Source organism: Equus caballus, chromosome 31, assembly GCF_041296265.1.
Source record: "Equus caballus isolate H_3958 breed thoroughbred chromosome 31, TB-T2T, whole genome shotgun sequence".
NCBI lineage: Eukaryota > Metazoa > Chordata > Mammalia > Perissodactyla > Equidae > Equus > Equus caballus.
Genome location: NC_091714.1, coordinates 17,451,771 through 17,471,715, shown reverse-complemented (window position 1 = coordinate 17,471,715; position 19,945 = coordinate 17,451,771). Strand labels below are relative to the sequence as shown.

Here is a 19,945-nt window from a genome sequence, read left to right as displayed (position 1 = left end):
AAATGATCTTCGAATACTTGATTTATTGAAAGTTGTTTCTTTATTGAATACATTCTGTGTGCCTGTATTATGTGTAGCCAGGGTCCTATATATAAGCATGTAGCCCGTGTCCCAGGGATCTTATACTTTAGGTGAAGAGACACAGAAGTGGAACTCTAAGGGGAGAATTACATGTTGGGTCGTGAAGCATTGACCCACAGGTGCAGTAGGAGTTCTAGGAATAGAGAGATCCATGTGGGCTGAACCAGTAGAAAAGAGAGTCAGGAAGGAGATGAAACTTGAATTGGTTTTGAAGAGGTAGTTAAGATTTTGATAAACATCAAGATAGAGAAATGACATTGTAAGCAAGGGCAGTAGTACGGTCAGGAATAAAATGGGGTTGAACATGTTCAGACAAGCCTGACTGGATTCCTGTGCGTGTGGGGACTAGTGGGAGATCAAAGTAGGTGCATTTAGTAGAGAAGTCTTATTACTCCAGGCTCCATGACCCTGAGGGGTCCGAGGATAGAATTTAGAGGAGTCCATGCATTTAGACGAGAAAAAAAATCATACCTTTATATTTTCACTAGCAATAAACTCTAACTGAAATTTAGCATTTCCTTCTATCATGATTTTAAGCAGTAAATCACAGTATTATTAGCAGTGCCTGTGATTTTGTTACTAATAGAAAAAGCACTGATATTTTCATATTACTTTACAATTGTGAATATAATTTATGCAGATTACTACTTCAAAATTATAGTTGTTACTAGATCCCTGCTAGTTTTATTGTGTTGAGTGTTAGTAAAGAGGCGTTTGTAATATATTACAAATAGGTGTTTTAAAAAACACTTGGTAACTGTGTTTCAGTATAATTAGTTTTCTTCGTAATCATGTATTTTATTTCATACATCTAAAACCATTCATATTTTTTAAAAATAATTAACTATATTTCAGTAAAATTGGCTTTCTTTGTAATCATATGTACTGTATTTCATGTATTTAAAACCATTCTGAGACGAATCTGTAGCTTTTCCCAGACTGCCAAAGGCGTCCATGACACTGAATCTAGTGGAACCAAACTGGAGAAGGCTTTGAAAACACACCAAGGAGTTTTGTTTAGCTGAGGTGATAAGCAGGGGAGAAGCCTAGTAAATGTTTCATTTGTTTTGTTTTAATTACAGAATAAATGAAGTTAATTTAGAATTTTTGTGGGGTTTTTTTGGGAGGAAGATTGTCCCTGAGCTAACATCTGTTGCCGGTCCTCTCTTTTTGCTTGAGGAAGATTGCCATTGAGCTAACATCTGTGTCAGTCTTCCTCTATTTTACGTGGGATGCCACCACATCACAGCTTGACTATCAGTGCCAGATCTGCACCCGGGATCTGAACCTGCAAACCCCAGGCCCCCAAAGTGGAGCGCGCAAACTTAACCAATACGCCACCAGGCCGGCCACTAGAAAAATTCTAAATTTCATTAAGTTTAAAAAGAGAGAGGGAAGACTTCTTCTTAGCTCATAACTATAGATAAACTAAGGTTTAAAAGGTAATAGAAACTCTGTCTGTTATCTCACAATCACTGTCCTTACCCTATTATTATCTGTCTGTTCCAGTTTATTCAGTTCTTGCGCAAAGAAGTGAAATATTCAGTGGTTATATAGGAGCATTTCTTAATCTGCTGTACTATACTTGAGAGGTCAAGTGGGGAGACCTTGAGGGCAGGGAAGTAAGCTATGGATCTGGTCATTTAGATGTTGGATGATTGGGATAGTGTGGTTGGAGTAGAATTGGCAATTCCAAGACGTATATTGAAAGAACTTAGAGGACTTGGTGGTAAATATGGGGTCTGAAGTGCATGGAGTAGTATAAGGAAAAATATCAAAAAGATAGTTAAGAATAGGGTGCCTAAATTAGGATTCCTGGAATAATACTGTATAGGTCCACAACACCTTATCTGAAACCCTGAGGCCAACTGTGTTTTGGAATTCAAAATTGTTTGAGTTTTAGAAGGGTAATGCAGTGTATATATTATATATTATTATAATACCCCCAGCAAGGTTTGAGGCATCACCCAGTAATTAAAAACGAATATTTCTGCAGTGAAACATGGAAATATTCACAGTAGGTAGGCTAAATAAAGCCTGTAAATAGTCTCACATCAGTTCAGAGCAGATTTTTGCCACTACCAGATGAGTTTTGAGATGAAGTTTCATGGAAAAATTGTTTTCAGAACATTTTAGATCTTAGAACTGCGGAAGTGACTGTGGACTGTATTGACGGTCACGTCCAGTGAGGAGAGTCCTAGGAGTTGCGTTTTAAGGAATGTTAATTATGAGATGGGGGAGATTTGAAGAAGTTGAGAAAGGTGGAGAAAGGGGAGAGGCAGGTCTAGGTAACTTTAGTTTTCAGGCTAAAAAGAGAATCACTACTTCTGCTAAAAACGGGAAGTTGAGGAAGGAAGCGAGTTTGGGGGAAAGGTTAAGTTTAAACTTGCTTCTCACGAGATTCCCTTTTGCTTTTCTTGTATTCCATATCATGGGTAAGTGAACGTGAAAGTTTAGAAGTGTTGGAGTAGAGAATTTCCGCTTAAAGTGAGCTCTGAATTTCCAGAGCCTACGGACTGATGTTGAGATACTGAAGTAGTTCTCCGTGGGACCAATGGGAAGGGTGTTGCCAGATAACTAAGAGTTGTGGCCCTGCTCACTGGAGCAAAACCTGGAAACTAGACTGAAAGGAGTGGAGTAAGGTACTTGTCCCCTAGCAGCATTCTTTTCTGTATGGTTGAGTCGTTGCTGGGGCCATATTGATAATGATATGAGTAGATTCGGAAGTGGTCATTGTCGCAGCAGCAGTGGTAGCTGACATGTTTTGAAGGCTTACCCTGTGCCAGGCCCTGTTCTGCAAGCAGTCTAGTGTGTCTGTTTCTGCCTGTGGACTGGGTCATGGCGTCACACAAGGTGGGAAGCATTACCCTAGGTACCTGTGTGATTTGATTCTCAGTTCACTTTAAAAATCTGGAATATAATAATTAATGCATGAATGTGAAGAATTGAGTAGGTTTTAACTTTATTGCTGTTCTGTAATTTTTTTAAAAAATCTACTTCGATAAATGGACTTATACATTAGTATTGTCATACAAGTAAAATCTCTTAGAAATAGGGACAAGTCTTTTTTTTAACAAAAATGAAATAAGGTCCAATAATTATTCTAAAAATTAGTTTAATTACTTTATATTTACTATATATGAATATGTGCTTTTATTTTATGATTCATAAGTTTAAAAGCAAATTTTCTCTTAAACTTTCATTCAAATTCCGCTACTGACTTGTATGGTTTGAACTTTATGTTTTTCTTCTATTATTATAAGGATATTCGACTAGATAATCTGTAAGGTTCCTTTCAACATCAAATTCTGTGATTCTGAATGTTTGTTTCATCAAGTCGAAGAGAAAGCTCAAACTACAACTTAAAGGAGATTCTTTTTAGATTATGCTGTGAATGTAGATAAGATGCCAGAGGAAGAAGTGAGAGAATGAATGTCATAAGTTTGCACCTACACCCTTTAGACAGACGCTAAGAAGCACGGAAATAAGGATTGTGGGAAATAGAAGAACATGCACGGCGTTGACCAGAAATGTTTCCAATAAGAGAATGATAAGTAATCATTCAAATTAGTAATCACTCAAGTTAATAGAACATAGAGGAAGGAACCTGGGACCTGGAGTTAGAAAGCCATGAGTACATTTCTGGCCCTGACTCTGCTGCTTTATTGGAGCTTGATAATCAGTAAATTACTTAATTTTCTGAACCTTGCAAAATGAGAGTAATAACTACCTTGCCTTCCTTAATGGTTTTTCAAGAGGATCACATGATGAGTTAGAAAGTACCTAATAAAACTTAAAATATTCTTAAAAACTTAAGTTATTGCAAAATGGTGGATGAGGGTCCTGAAAGGGTTATTGGATTTGATGATTTGAGTAAAACTATTATCAAGGGAGGAAACTTGAAGGCAGACTAAAACAAAGTAGAGGCCCTCGTATAATATTCAGTAGAAAAGTTTGGCAAGGCCTGAGTGGTAAAAGAGAGGTGGGCTAGCATAACAGATGCATTTCATCGCTATTGCAGTTTTGTATGCACAGTTGTGTTTCTTACTGGATTAGGAGTAGGTAGAGAGCAAGGCCTGCAGCTCATTCTGTTTTCTCAGGGCCTTGAATAAAGTACCAGTTTTAATAAATAGCTTTGTGAATTCAAACTTACTGAACAAGACTTAACTGGTAAGGAAAAATTTTGTGATACAAGTGTGTACATGGATGTCTATTTAAGATGGTAAAGACTTAAACATGTTCATAGATTGAAGGGAAATTGAAAAAGCATTTGTTTCCTCAAGGAAATGTGAAAGAAGGGGATAGGATCTGGAGCCACAAATGAAGGTGATAGTCTTACTGCTAAGAGACTATTCCCAGCAAAAGGCACCAGACCTGCGGTGGTCAATTCAGTTACCACGGCATTTTGTTGCTAGAAATGGTTAAATACTAGAATTCGTATTTTAGTATTCAGTGAAATACTAAATTCCTTTTAAAAAGTCATGAATCAAAAAGGTCTGGCTAGCATTACTGTTACGTAACATTGTCTTGGGAATGCTGGCCAATGTAATTAGACCAAAAAACAAAATAGGAGTTGTAATTATTGAAAGGGAGGCAGCAAATTTATTGTTTGTAGATGACATTGTGTAACTGGAAAAGCCAAAAGAATCAACTGAAACATTACTGTGAGTAGTGAGATTTCAATATGACAGCTAGTTATAAAATAAAAACAAATATTAATGGTTTATCTAAAGTGTTTTCTTGATGGTCTTTAAACTGAAGGCCTATCCATATGGGTTAAAATGAACGGAATCCTCATTCTTAAATACTCTTTTTTTGCATCTGGGGAATACACAGACTTAATTTAATCTTATCATCTCCAAATAAATCAAATCTGTTTTGAATAAGACATAGTCTATGTTAACTTTTTAAAACTTTTGAATTAAAGCTGCAGCAGTGAATACATTTAGAATGACTTTAAGGAAATCCTTTTTTTTTTTTTTTTTTTTAATTCCTTGTGGCTTGTGATACTTGCTGTATTACTTGGTAATGCCAGGGAAGGTGTAATCTGATCTGTGAGCCATATTTGGTAAATAATAATTTCGTGTGGAACCCACTGTTCTATCAGTAAGAGGAAAATTATTGCTCAAATGTAAGGCTTTTCTTTGACCTTAAAGCATTTCCTGACTTAAGACCAAGTTATATCATGCATTGATTCCCTTTGTTTTTTAAAAGCACTGTATTCCAGATCTATAACCTTTTAACAAGAGGTGTGTTGACAGAAGTATTTTCTGCTTTACTTGGAGGGAGAAAAATAACTTGTCTTCTCGTTTACCATGAATTTCCTTTATCCTAAAAGTATATTGTTGTATTTGTATTGATACATTTGCTTTATAGCTGTTCTGAAATCAGTGTTGCTACATGAGTTATATCTCTTAGGATGTGATGGAGTTGTTTAAACTTGTTTGTTAATGCAGCTATTGCTTTAGTATTTATGAAAACAAAAACTTAAGTATACCCATATGGGGCTGGCCCCGTGGCCGAGTGGTTGAGTTCGCGCGCTCCGCTGCAAGCGGCCCAGTGTTTCGTTGGTTCGAATCCTGGGCGTGGACATGGCACTGCTCGTCAGACCACACTGAGGCGGCGTCCCACATGCCACAACTAGAAGGACCCACAACGAAGAATACACAACTATGTACTGGGGGGCTTTGGGGAGAAAAAGGAAAAAATAAAATCTTTAAAAAAGAAAAAAAAAAAACTTAAGTATACCCGTATGTTTAGAACAAAAAAATGTATTTTGTTCTTTAGTAATGCAGAAAAATGTATCAAATACTTCCTATGTGCCAGGTTGTTAGGAAACTTCCTCAGAGAGTTTAAGTCCAAGGCCATACGGAAACCAGATTTGAACCTAGATCTGTCTGTCTCGGAATTGTTTCACCTACAACATACCATCATGAAAGATGGAAAATTCACGTTTTTTAAAACACTCTTTTTCTGTTTTGCTTTATTATGTTGCTGGTTACTAGAAATGCAGGGAGTTAAGTTCTTATTGAATCCTTGTCTCCACTTTTTTTCTGTCTTGTTAAATTCTCAGAATCTGCCATCGTTTGACAGCAGCAGAGAATTCAATTTATTTTGACTTCTGTGGGTTTCATTTCTTAGAGAAACTCCTAGGAGTGCCAGCTCACCAAGCATAAGGACATTGTTTCCAGGCCCTAGTAATCAATTAGTACAGCAGTCTACCGTTTTTAGCATCCTGCCATTCCTGTAACTTTGTAGTTGCACATTTTTTTGTTTTTCTTGTTTTTTTAAATATGGGCCTAACAAATTTAAGGAAAAAAATCATTGACTCTATTTTGGTAATGGAAAAACTTTCCAGTGTGGTTAAGAACCGCGACTTGTGAGCTGTCCCTTGCCTCCTCCTCTAAGAATTGCCATGTATTTTTAAAAATTGGAACTTGAAATTCAATTCATCGCTTGGATGTATCTAAAGCATTTAAGAAACCTCTGAGAATTGGTTGTACGAAATTACACGAGCATTTAGAAGACGATTGGAAATAAGATAGCAAAAGAGAAGAACAAAATGACCTGAAAATGAGGACTTTGCAATTCCAGTTTTACCAATGAAAATGAATCTATTGTTTTTCTCTTTCTGTTACACTGTGTGGTCCCATATTGGGCAGTCTTGCTAAAAGCCATTAGAGATTGCATAAAGGCTACTGTTTCTAGAATTGGGAGTCTAGCATAGAGTTGGATAGATTGAGACAATGACATACCTAGTGTAAATAGCATCTTTTGGTAACTTGTAATTTAAGAAACCCTTTTTCCACTTCAGAATATTTTATGTGAGAGACACTGGGGATACCTCACTGCTGTTAGCTCTCATTATGTTATCTGGTCACATTTCTTGTTCTGCCTACCTCTAGTTTACTCTAGTTTCTCTTCTGCTTTCAAGGCTCCAGACCCAGTTCCTGGACCTGCCCTGGAAAAGAAGTATCCAGTAGAGATGAGCTCACTGCAGTTACTTAATTAAAAATTTGTAAGCTGCAAAAATGGCAATGGGCCAACCAAGGACAGCTACAATTTGAATTTTTCTATTTCCAGGTATGCAAAGTCCATGGCACCAGTCAAGCTTAGCCTATGTAACTGCCTTACTATGAAATCTATAATAACCAAAACTTTACTTTCAAAACTTGTGGTTATCTTGCTTTAAAGTGTAGTAACATCCCTAACATCTAGGTAACATGCGGCTAGTGTTGACTTTAACATACCTTTTGCCTGAATATTTCTTATTTAACTTGTTTGCTAGTAGTAGCAAACTAATGCAGAAAGTTTAAGAAAAACAAATTTGAAATGCTATTGAGTTAAGCCCTGTAAATGTACAAACAGTACTCCTGTCTTCATTGAAAAGTAAACGTTAGCAATGAGACTGTTATTTGTTTAAAAGGTTCACGTATATTATAAGTAGCTTAGGGGAGTAAATAAATGAAACTAGTCCTCTGTCCTGAGATCCTCAACTTTTCTACGCTACGAATGCATCAGGAGTCAATGTAGTCTTCAGTAATCGGAAGTCTTTAGTAAGATTTCTGGATAGAACCAAATAACGTGTTATGTAGTACTTTTGCCTGGAGAATGTAACTATGTTTTAAATGTAAATATGTAACTAATATTTGCTGTATTTTTACTTGATTAAAAAAGAAACCAGACAAAGTCATGAGTAATTGGAATTGTCCTGGAATGTAACAACAAAACGAAAAGCTAAGGTTTCCTCCTGCCTTAGATTTTAACCAAGAGACAATTACTTAGGAATAGTTAGAGGGCTGAGGTCAGTTAACTTTTAAGGACACTTATTGCTTTTACCAATTTGTATAGGTTTAGAAACGGAATTAATCCATAAAAGGTGACTTTATTTACTAAATGGGTGGATAACCATACATGTTTTTGATTTTAAAGTTTAATTCAGATAGATTAGAGATTACCCACAATTGAGCAGAAGAATTTTATATCCCAATTGTGATTTTAAAAGGTGATGCTAATATTCTAGCTGTGCTTTATATTCCTTCCTTCACTGTTACTGCATAGTGAATTTAATGTCAGCCAAGCTAGTCAGCATTAGGTCTTTGATTATGTGCCACATTATTTATTTGGTATTGAAAGAATAAGGTCTCACTGAGTATAGAATTAAGACTGGAAAGGGAGCTACTACCAGAGTTGTTATAGGATCATTACCACTGTTAGGTGAATTGAAGGGGAAATTAAAGAGAGAATTGCATCTGAATTCCAAGTCTTATTAGTTGTCATGGGGACTATTAGTAATGCTAAAATTTTTCTACATCATTGAATGCAAATTGTGTATAAAACACTCTCCAAGGCACAGTAAGGATGTAGAAATGAGTAAACTTTGCTTTCATTGAGTTTACAGACAAGTAATACCCAAAAATATCATAATAGAGGTACAAACAATATACTTGAGTGTACCAAAGAGAATCAACTTTGTAGGGAAGATAATATTTCTACTGAGCCTTGAAGGATAGATAGAATTCTTTAGAGAGAGGGGCAAGAGTATTTCTAAGTTATGGAAGTAAAGTATATAATCAGTTCTGGAAGTTGTGAGCAGACTAGTGTGCCTCAAGAATAATGGAGTTCAGACAGATATCACAGGAAATGGAGCTATGTCATACATGCTTTCAAATGTCAGGTGAAGGAGTTCGGACTTAACTCAGTAGATATTGGAAATCCGTTAAAGATTTCTTAGCATTGGCACACTTAAGTCAATGAGTTTTTTGAAAAGCTGACTGCAGTACAGTGAGGGTTAACTTGATGAAATTAAGATTCAGCAGTAGCGCTCCCTAATAATGGACAACATTTATTGTTATATATGTGACGCATTATTATGTTGTGAAGAGGCATGTGTAATATTGTGAAGAGTTTTACCTGCAGTTCCTTGTTAAATCTTTACTACAGGAATGTTCTGAGAAGTAACTGAAATGATACATGTTAACCATTTAGCACAGGACCTGGCCCATAGTAACTGTTGACCAGAGTGATTATACTGTAAGCTCAGAGAGAAGTGTTCTTGTCCACCTTTATGTATGATAACTTTCTGTAAGGGTATTGCTAGTTGGAGGACTCTTTAAGCTTAAAATAGTAACAATAAACTTCTTTTTCTACTACCCCCTACCTCTTTCTTTTAAACAATTAAAACCATCTCATTGGTGAATGAGTACTGCTTACTCAGTTTGAGGGCTGCTTATTAGTTCACATTGAATTAGCCTTGGGTGAACAAAAAGGGAGCTGGCTTTTATGTTTTAACAGTGGGTTGTAAATTAGGAGACTAAGCATAGAAATAGTCATGTACCTAAACTGTAAGTCCATAGGTAACATTTAAGTCAAAACGTAGCTGTATGCCTTATCTGGCAAGCATCCTGGTAATTGATAATTGTTGCAGCTGTTAACTGTATCAGTAACAGTTTCCACATAGATAACATAGGGTTTGAGTTATTTGATAGTATATGTAGTTGGCTGAGTACATGTACTTTCAAATAACTCATTCTATTCTGTTCTTACTCTCCTACCCTCATATCAGAAATACAAGTTATGTTATCGGGAAATATATAGGAAATAATTTTACAGGGGAAATATTCTCAGTTGTTTAGGCTTAATTTTACAAGTAATACATGAATATATATGCTTAGAAAAAATTATAGCACAACAGAGATGACTAAATCTCCTTGGACCATCTTCCATCCATGTGTCATTTACCCAGCCCCCTCTGCAAAATAATTAATTAGTACGTATCCTTTCAGAACCTTTTCTATGCACTCATATAAAATATCTGTTTAAAAAATATATTTTTTGTAAGCTTGTCTTTTTTTAACACAAAGGGTATCACGATACATGGATTCTACGTCTTCTTTTTAATTTGGTAATGTCTTATAGGTCTTTCCGTATAATTATTTGAATATTTTACTCCACTTTAAAAAAAAAAAACACCACTTAGGGGCCAGCCCAGTGACATAGTGGTTAAGTTTGTGTGTTCAGCTTCGGCGGCACAGGATTGGTGGATTCAGATCCCAGGCTCGGACCTACATGCCACTCATCAAGCCATGCTATGACATTGTCCCACATACAAAATAGAGGAAGACTAACACAGATGTTAGCTCAGAGACAGTCTTTCTCACAAAAAAAAACAGATAACCAGCTTCCTGGTATTCCTTAGTATTGCTATACGGTAATTTACTTCTTCATTCCTCCATGGACATTTAGGTTTTTAGTAATACACTGAGGTAACCACCCTTGTATGCTCCTCTGTAGACACTGTTTCTAAATTAGTTGCTTTAATTTATATAGATACAGATAGAGAGATAGAACTCTGGTACTTTATTATTAGTAACAAATTTCATTGGGCCCACCTCACAGTAGCAGTGAGTGGTGACACCACAGTTGCATACTGCTGGCTGAGAATGCTGAGGGCTGCTGACTTAGTTGGAACTGTGGATATCTCTTAATATGTCTTTCCATGAATCTCTTCAGTTAAAAAAAATGGTATAATAGTTGTCCTCTCTGCTTCACATGTGGGGAAGATAAAGTGAGATAATAGATGTGTGCTTTAAGAAATCCAATGTAAAGCTGAATTCTCTGAAATTATAATCTTCTCAAAAGCAAGAACTACATTTTATTCATCTTTGCATATTTAGAGCACATTGCCTGGCCTATAGTGGGCAATGTTTGTAGAATGGATCCCAGAAATGAAGGTGAACCAAAAAGTGGATCATACCTCTGAGAAAGTTCCAGACAAGTAGAATTTTCTTAGATGTATCCTTTATATTATCTGGAATCTGTACATTTTTCACTGCAGATTTCCCACCTTTCCAGCCTTCTCGCTTCCCTGCTGCACTACAGCCTAATGCTTCAAGTTTATCATGGTCCTTTATGGCCTTTTCCCCAACACAAACCATTGTCTGCAAGACTTCGATTCTTAATCTCTGATGGCTAGGCTCGAGCGCAGCATTCTTTGAGAGGTTTCTCCACCCTTTCCTCAATTCCTAAGTTTTAGGCACTTCTTCCTCTTGACCTCCATTGCAGCTTATACACCTAAATGGCACAGAGTAAATGTTGCTGAATGAATGCCTGCCCACCTCTGGGTCTCAGTGAAATGTCACAGAACGAAGCAGGGCCTGGAGCTTCAGAGATAAATTATCTGAATCGAGAAAGTGAGAGCCATGTTGCTGTTGCTGACCTGTGGGATGCAGCATGTATGGTGCAGAGGAGGGCAATTAAAATCTTCTAGGATATACCCCTACCTCCCCCACTTCTTAGGTGCCACCTTCTTTAATGAATCCTTTCTTTAGCTCCTGCCCTTCCCTCACAACTGACTGGGCCCTCCTTTGTTTCCCCTGTGTGACAACTCACTTATGACATATTTTGTTGTTGTGTTTGCCTTCCCTTACTAAAAGGTCAATTTCTTGAACGTAGACAACTGTGCCTTTATTAATTTTCATATTTTCAGCACTCATTATAGTAGAAAGTAAGTAGTAGGACTCAACAAAAGTTTTACTGAGTAAGCAATATATATAGTTCATATGAAAATAGAATATATAAAAATAATACATCAGAAAATGTATTTCATAAATCAAATTAAGTAGATGATCACTTTCATATGTTCTTATGGTTCAGATTTCATTAGGAAAGTCCTTATTGATTAATAGAGAAGTATTTTAGGGTGACATTTCTTTGTTCAATTATATTATACAATTAACGATATTATTAAATTAGAGAATTATGAAATAGATTTATATATAATAAGTCTGCTGAGGTAGAAATTTCTGTAGAGTTCTGAGATTGTTCTTGACCATCTAACATAAAACTCATTCACCATAACTATAACGAAACTAATAGCCAAGTGTACAACAGCTTCAGTGTTAGATTTTAAACACTGAACAAAATTATTATATTGTATTTTAGAGACTTGATTCAACTTAATATTGTTTTAACGTTGCTCATCTTGAATTCTCTATAATTTCTTTTTAAGATTCTGAATACTATTATAGTAATGAAATCTTGTTTCAATGTTTTCTTTTTGCACATAGATTTTTATATATTTTCTCCCTTAGCAGATTTAGCGGTCTCATGATTCACTGCAGTTGTCAAATTACCAATCAAGTGTATGTGTGTAATTTAAAAATTGCTGCTTTAACTTTTTGTTAATTAGTAAAGGTTGTAAGAGAGCAGTAATAACTATCCATTTACACTACGCTCTGTCTAGCTCATGAACTTAATCATCACACTGCCAATGCCATAACACACACATACCCACTGGCAGCTGCCCAGCAGTCCACTCTGGGGAGAAGTCACCTGAGGGCCGTGACATTAGAAAGAAGATGAGCAAATTATATGAGATGAACAGGAAAACATGGGCCCAAGTAAGGGATTGAAACTGCAAGGGGACCACTTGGTGAAACTTCTCATAACTTTTTCTGCATCTTCGTATTAAGGTGCCATTTTAGATGAATATTTTAACCAAATTATTACAATTTTCACATCGTTGAGTTCATTGGTTCATCACAGATGTTTATGTTTGAGGTAAGATGAAAACTGTTTCTTGCAAATGCCTTCGTTTCCTTTCCTCCTCTTTTTTTCCCTTTTACTCATAAATAGGAACTTATTCTCATAGCACATATTTATATCATTTTCTTTTAAAGGTGATATTTATGCACAGGATGGATTACCCAAAAATTATAGTAGAAAAGGGGCACTGAAGTAACTTTGTTTCCATCGGAAAGCCCTCATGTATTGGAAAATAATAATGAGGTATGAATTGGAAAATACACACAGGGTAGTTAGTTATATAATATGTTTTTATGAATTATAACCATTCTGTCTTAGATTTGTTGCACTTTTCTTGATCTTTAGAAAATGGTAGCACTCACCACAAACCACAATACATAAATTGCCAAGTGTGGCTGACTTGCACATTCCTTTTAGAAAAACTTATAACTAGGAAGCCTTTTAACCATAAGAAATGGTCAGCATTCATGGACTTGAGGCAATGTAGTAAATGAGAAAATTGGGACGTTTTCCTTTTAAGAGGAGGTAGTACAGATCATTGTGTTACTTCAACTATCAATGTTTATTGTTTTTCTTTAGAAAGTAAATTATTGTGGGCTTATAAGGATGAGAAATCCATTTTCTGGTAACATAATCCTTTGCTCCCTTCAAGCTTTTAAATAACACTAAATCTGAACATAATAGCTAACTTAAAGTAAGTAGCATTTAGATGACTAATTTGGGATGTTTTTGTTTTTTTTGCAAATAACTCATCTATGTAAAATGATTTCGTATTACAGCTGTTTTATGCTAAGGCTTATGCTAAAGATGGATTATAATTATCTTGTTTTTAATCTTAAATGGTGATAGTATTTGAATTTTAGATTTTTGATTGCATAGCTATAATTCTTAAGTTTTAACTCAGGAAAGTAACTTGATGATAGAGATTTTGGGAAGAAGTTTGCTTTGCCTTAGTAGAGTTGTAACATCATGCTACGAGAAATATAATTCTAATAATTTGCTGTTAAAAATAATTTTGAAATATTTTATATTCAATTAATGACATTTGTAGGTTCTTTTAAGTTAATGGGATGTGAAGTGCGTCAACTGTTACCTAACTGGCTTTTGATGTAATACTTACGTAAGACATCAGTAATGTAAAAGGTGTTAAAATAGCAGATAATAGGATTTTTTTTAGGTTTAATTCTCAAATTTTCCTTGAGACGAAAAGGTTTCAAAATTTGCTTTAGCTTTAATTTTAAAAATTATAGCATCATTCATTTATTCTTACTGTACGTCAGTGCTTCTGTCTATGGTGTGAAGATATTGTTTAACTCACTGCACAATCTGATCATGTCAGCCAGTCCACAGAAGAGATAACAAATTATGATTAGTAATAAGAAATTATTAACATCATACTAACAACCAAATAGGTAAGCTGAAACATTTTGCCTTCTCATTAGGAATCCTGGGGAAGTTAGTGTTAACGATTGTTAAGGTCACAAGGGCTTTGCAGTACAGACAGTTCTATTAAAATTTGACATATGTGTTCCATGCTATGCAAATCATGCAGAAAAAAAAATCCAAAGGGCTTATGGAGAAAATGGAATTCAGGGTACAACAGTCAAAAACTTCATGAGTGAACATGAAAGATAGGAACCTAAAAAAATATGGTAGTATGATTTTACACGTTAAGTGGTTAAAAAACATATAAATATTTATACAATATTAATAGAAATAAATACCATGCTTTGCTTTGAAAAAGACCTGAAGTTTGCTTTTGGAAGTGGGCGTAGATGTGGCAGCTTGTTGTTATGAAGTGGTCGAAGAGTTTTCTGAAATCAAAAAGAAAGTTGTAACGCAAGATGTGGGTGGCTGTGACCAATTGCAGACAGATGTGGTGAGCGGAGGTAGCTGGCAGATGTTTGAGGTGTGTTCATATTTATGTTTTGTGTATTCATCTGCAGCTTGTTTCAGCTGCGTATTCACCTAGGTTTCCTAGTGTTTCACAGATGAAATCATAACAAAATTCACTTAACACTCATATTGTTCCCTAATATTGCATTGGAACAAGTTTGCAGCTTCGAAACAAGTATTATAGGATAGCTGAGGGTAAGGGAAACAGTTTATTTTGGAGGAATAGATACCTCTTTTTATAGCAGTCTGTAAAATCTAGATGTATTCTGATGCATCTTTAGAGATTTATTGAAGCAGATGATGTACTGAGCATCTCCCGCTTGCCATATGCTCTCTAAGTATTTAGCATGCAGCAGTGAGCAAGGGCATCTCTCCACTTTGGAACGAACATTACGTGTGTAGAGAATTTTGTTTGTTGTCGAGGGTTGGTTTTAAGAAGTAAAATCGGATAGGTGGATGGGAGAGGCAGTTTAGCAGGGAATCTGCTGGGCAACAAGGCTTTTCTCTAATCTCTTAAACTGTATACTTCTACAAGATGATTTCCTGGGGTCCTGTCCAACTCAAGATTCCATTGTTTACAAAGAAAATTATCATCTCTAGAGATTACTGTGGAAACCAGAATTAAATTTTAGGATGGTATATATGTTAAAATGGGAAGACCTCCTTACCTTCTTGTCCATAAGCTAAAGGAGGATCCCAATGCAGTTGAGAAGTGAATTTTAGTTTTGTATATTTTATCCTATTTCTCTTTGATATTCAACATGAACTATATTTTTCTTTGTTAGAATAATTAAATTTGTTTCAGTAAAACTCAACCATGTAAGAATGGGGCAAAGATAAAATGATGTATGTATATAGCTTGACCGAGTAATGCTGGAACTTTCGTGTTAGTGTATCTCTAGGCCTTCTGTAATAAAGGCTGCCATATACGCACAGCCTTCAGTGACCTCTCTCATCTCCTCTAACTGCTCCCCACCTCCAACTCCTTCTTCATAATCCCCTTCTTTCCTCCTGTCCCTCATTTCTTCTTTTAGCCGGACAGGTGACTGACTCACTGTCTCCAGAACCTGCCTAGTATTTTGGTTGCCTTGCTTCATACTTTAGCCCTCTCATTTACGTGCCCGTGATTCAAACCCTTTTGCTCCCTCCCTCAGCCCAGAGAGCCCTTTAAACACCGATAGCACAGTGTTTACCACTTATCTGGCACTTACGTACAACCTACTATTATTTGGTTTTTCAGGTAGCTTTGTCCAGGTTCCCCAGTTAGACAAGTTATTTGTCCCATATACTTGGGAAAGGAAGACCTCACAGGTTCAGTCAACTCCTTCAGTATTCTGCAGCCAGAGTAGCATGCAGACCTGTTTGCTAGGTTTTGTTCCTTTGTACTTTGTGGAAATTCATGATATTTAGAACAAATAATTATTACTGTTAGTGTTTGTATTTTTTGCTACAGGCCAGGCAGGTGCAATACAATTAATTTTCACTATCTTACCACTAATCCTTGAAATTCTTTGAGTTACCGCCATTTTACAAAGAAGGAATGATAGTATTAATAGATAACACTCATATAAGCTATTTTATTTACTTATGTGCTTAGTATGTGCTCTTTTTTATTATCTTATGTGTATAACTCATTTAATTCTCGTAATCATATGAGAGAGTTACTCTGTCATCACCACTTTATAAATGAGGAACCAGGCACAGATTTTAAATGATTTGCCCAAGAAGACACTGCAAGTAAGTGGCAAATTAAATTTCATAAATAAATGAGCACAAATTGTAGAATCCTAGAATTTGTATGTAACCAATCGCGACTGTGTCAAATACTGTGCACTTTATATACATTATCTCATTTAATTGTCTCATTAAATGAGACAATGCTCACTAGTATAGAATTGAGATCAAAATATTAAGCAATGTTAGGTTATCTCTGTTTTTAACTGTTAACTGTTCTTTTGCCAGAAAATTTTAGAAACAAATGGCTAAAGTAGAATACTTTTTCTAGAAATTCTGCTCTTAGGAAATTGTACTCTTTAGGAAAGTTTTTAAGCCTGTCTCAGAGTGACATTTAATTTATTCATTGATTTCTTTTTTTGATAACCCTTTAATAGTAAAGGCCAGTACTTCAACTGTCAAGTTTAAACTATATAATCTAAGTGGTTTATACAAGGTACATTGCCAGTTACTCCATTTGTTTTAGAAGTTGGATCTCTGGGAATTTAACTTTGCTCCATCGTTTACTTTGTATGGTACCTCCTGGTCAGGAGCAGTCAGCTGCTAACATTGACAGACTTTTCCATATCTTTATAGTCATTGTTTTGGGGTTTTGTTTGTTTTTTAATGTGTTGTCAAGGCATTGTGTTTGTTAGAAAGTAACGGTCTCATCTAAATCTGTCACTTCACTGGGAGAATGATGGTATGTCCCCCTTGCCCCCTCCTCCCTTTCTCCCTGTGTCCCCTGGGATTAGAATTGCAAGAGCTTTGCTGTTTTATTTGACTTGATAAAAATCCAGGTTTTGGTCACATATGTTATTGACTATTGTATGTCACATTAATATAATATTACATATGTGTGTGTGTGTCATATTAATATTCTACAGTTTTTTTATTAAGGACGTGCACACTTTTCTTCCCAAAATGCTAGTATGGGAAAGGACCTTGGAGATACAGTCCATCCTTCGTAATAGACTGAGTGGCTAGGCTATAAAGGCAATTTAAACACTGAATATGGATTTAAGCAAAAATTGTGAAATAAGTAATTGGGCAGATAGGCATAGGAGTGGAGAAGCATGGTCTATACATATGGGATAGGAACTGAGTCTTAAAACTAAACCTTCATTTTCCACAGTTGGAAATCTGTAGATAATGTGTAAAATTGAAAAATCAAGAAATAACCCTATAATCATCTTGTTCAGGAATGTGGAGAAACAGCTCAAGAGTTGACAGTGGTTACCTCCATGGAATAGGAAGAGAGTGGGGAGGCACAAGGCAGGGAAATTGCTGGTGTCCCTGATAAACTTTATAGTATGCTTTGGCTTTTAAAACTATGTACATGTTTTCTTCTTTAAAATTTTATTTAAATGTTTCATTATATAGGATGTGCCATGTTAAAATATTTCCTGAACAGAAAATTAAGGTATTTGAAAGTCAACTTTTGTATGTAGGTGCTGTTCAGTTGTTTGGGCTGGAAGGAATGTTGGCCTTCAGGGAGAAAATTAATAGTGACTGTGTAATGTTTTATACATAATGTAACCAAGAATATTTTTCTTCAGGTGTTCTTAAATTGTATGGTAGGATTATCTCATCTCCAGTCAGATTTTAATTAATGCCAGTACCAAAGATGCCTTTCAAATGTTTTGTCTGCAGCCCAGACCACTTGTCTCAGCTCCAGCCCCATGTATCCCAACTCCTTGCATGATATCTCTATTTTGAGGTTTTAAAGGTACCCTAGATGTAACATGTTCAAAACCAAACCTGTCATCTGCCCCTTTGTTTTCTTGGACCTTTTCCGTTGTTCCCTAGTTCATATATGCGACTGCCATCCAGTTGAGCAAATCAGAAATCAACCTTGACACCTCCTACTTCACCCCAATATCTAATCCATCACCAAGTTCTGTTAATTATTATTTCCTAAATATCCCTTGTTTTCCCTTCTACTCAGTCTCCATTGCTGTCTCTGCAATATAAGCTATTACTTCTTCCTGGCTGGACTATAGCGGTAGTTTTCTAACTGGTCTTCTCATATATTCTTTTGCCCTTTTCTCCATACTATAGCCATTCTTCATATATAATGTGTTTTCCTGACCATGTCACCTTCCCTGCCTCTGAGCTTAAATCCTTCAATAGCTTTCCGTTACTCTGAAGATAAAACCTCCAAATTTTAATGGCCTATAAAGCAATTCATGATATGGGCCCTTTTTCTTGCTCTCTGCTCCTGACAGTTTTTCCTCATGTACTATGCTCCCTTCCAATCTATGTTTTTGAACGGTGCAAAAGAGATGAGAAAAAATGGCCATGATAGTAACAAGAAAGACTGAGATGGCAGACAGCACATCTGGTAGCAGGAGGAGCCAGGCAGAAGATAAAATAGTTACCTAAATTACGAACTCACATTGATGTGCCTTTAATCCAGGAATTTCTGTGACCTGGAGAGCAAGGACATTGACTCCAATACTTATATCTCCAGCACAGTATCTGCTGCATATGGCACTCCTTAAATTCATGAGTCTTGGATAAATAGATGATGATAGTCCAATTTTAAATACTCTTATTCAGTTGCCTCCTAAATTCCCAAATTTTGATTGGACCTATAAGTCCCATTGCTTTTCTTTGTTGTTTTTTTTTAATCTGGAGACCATGGTCTCTTCTTGTGGGTATAGTTAGCTGGGTTATACTCTCAAAGAGTCCTGGAAATTCACCATGATAAATGATGGTAAATTTGAAGACTTGCTATCATAGCTCAAGGTCTGAGTGAGCCATTAAGTGATACCTAGTACTCTGCACTGTCATAATAATTATTGAGAGGTCAGAAATAAATTGTTTACATACTCTTTAAGAAAGGAAAGAATAGGGGTTGGCCTGGGGTTTGCCGGTTCGGATCCCTGGTATGGACCTACACACTGCTTATCAAGCCATGCTGTGGCAGGCGTCCCACATATAAAGTAGAGGAAGTTGGGTACGGATGTTAGCTCAGGGCCAGTCTTCCTCAGCAAAAAGAGAAGGGTTGGTGGTAGATGTTAGCTCTGAGCTAATCTTCCTCAAAAAAAAAAAAGGAAAATATGGCACATTTTATAAACCTTTTCAATGTATTTACTGTTAGATTCTGTAGTGGAGTCCTCCTAGATCATTTGAGCTGGCGGCAGTGTAGGAGCCAAAACTTTGTACCTAATGCTAGAAACATTTTTGTAAAGTATGATTTCTTTATTCTTTTCTCAGAAGAGCAGTCATTTTGCATCTACCATAGAAAGTATGTTTCTGTTTATTATTAGAAATAATTTTCCAGATTAAGTTATAGGGTAGTTCTTGATTTTCCTTCTGAAATTAAGTAAATGCCTGTTTGTTTCAGTAATGTGTTTAGTTGTAAAACTTGTTTACTCACCACAAAGGCTACATTTAAAAATTATCATCTTACTTTGTTCTTAAAGTTTACTTTTGCTGGATGTAGAATGTGGGTTGATTGTGTGTTTTCTGATCCAGCACTTATATCATCTCATTTTACTATCTTCTGGCCTCCATTGTTTCTGATGAGAAGTCAGCCTTCATTCAAATTGTTGTTCCCCGTGTGTCATTTTCTTTGGCTGCTTTCAAGATTGTCTTTTTCTTTGGTTTCAGCAGTCTGACTGTTATGCCTATGCATGGTTTTCTTTGGCTTTTCCTGTTCAAGATTTGTTGATCTTCTTAATCAAGATCTTCTTTTTGTTTG

General features: G+C 36.0%; 1 protein-coding gene across 4 annotated transcripts in view; it reads left to right on the top strand.

Annotated features, from left to right (window-relative positions):
• Window positions 1-19,945, top strand: part of TAB2 (TGF-beta activated kinase 1 (MAP3K7) binding protein 2) — a 78,829-nt gene that overhangs the window by 18,486 nt on the left and 40,398 nt on the right. For 2 of the 4 annotated variants that reach the window (XM_001502154.7, XM_070256410.1), the window contains one exon: window positions 7,016-7,164. The exons of 1 other annotated variant lie outside the window; for it this stretch is intronic. The gene's annotated coding sequence lies outside the window, so the exon portion shown is untranslated. Of the gene's footprint in view, window positions 1-7,015; window positions 7,165-12,761; window positions 12,871-19,945 lie in introns of those variants that run through there. One more of the 4 variants, XM_023632981.2, reaches the window with a different exon arrangement.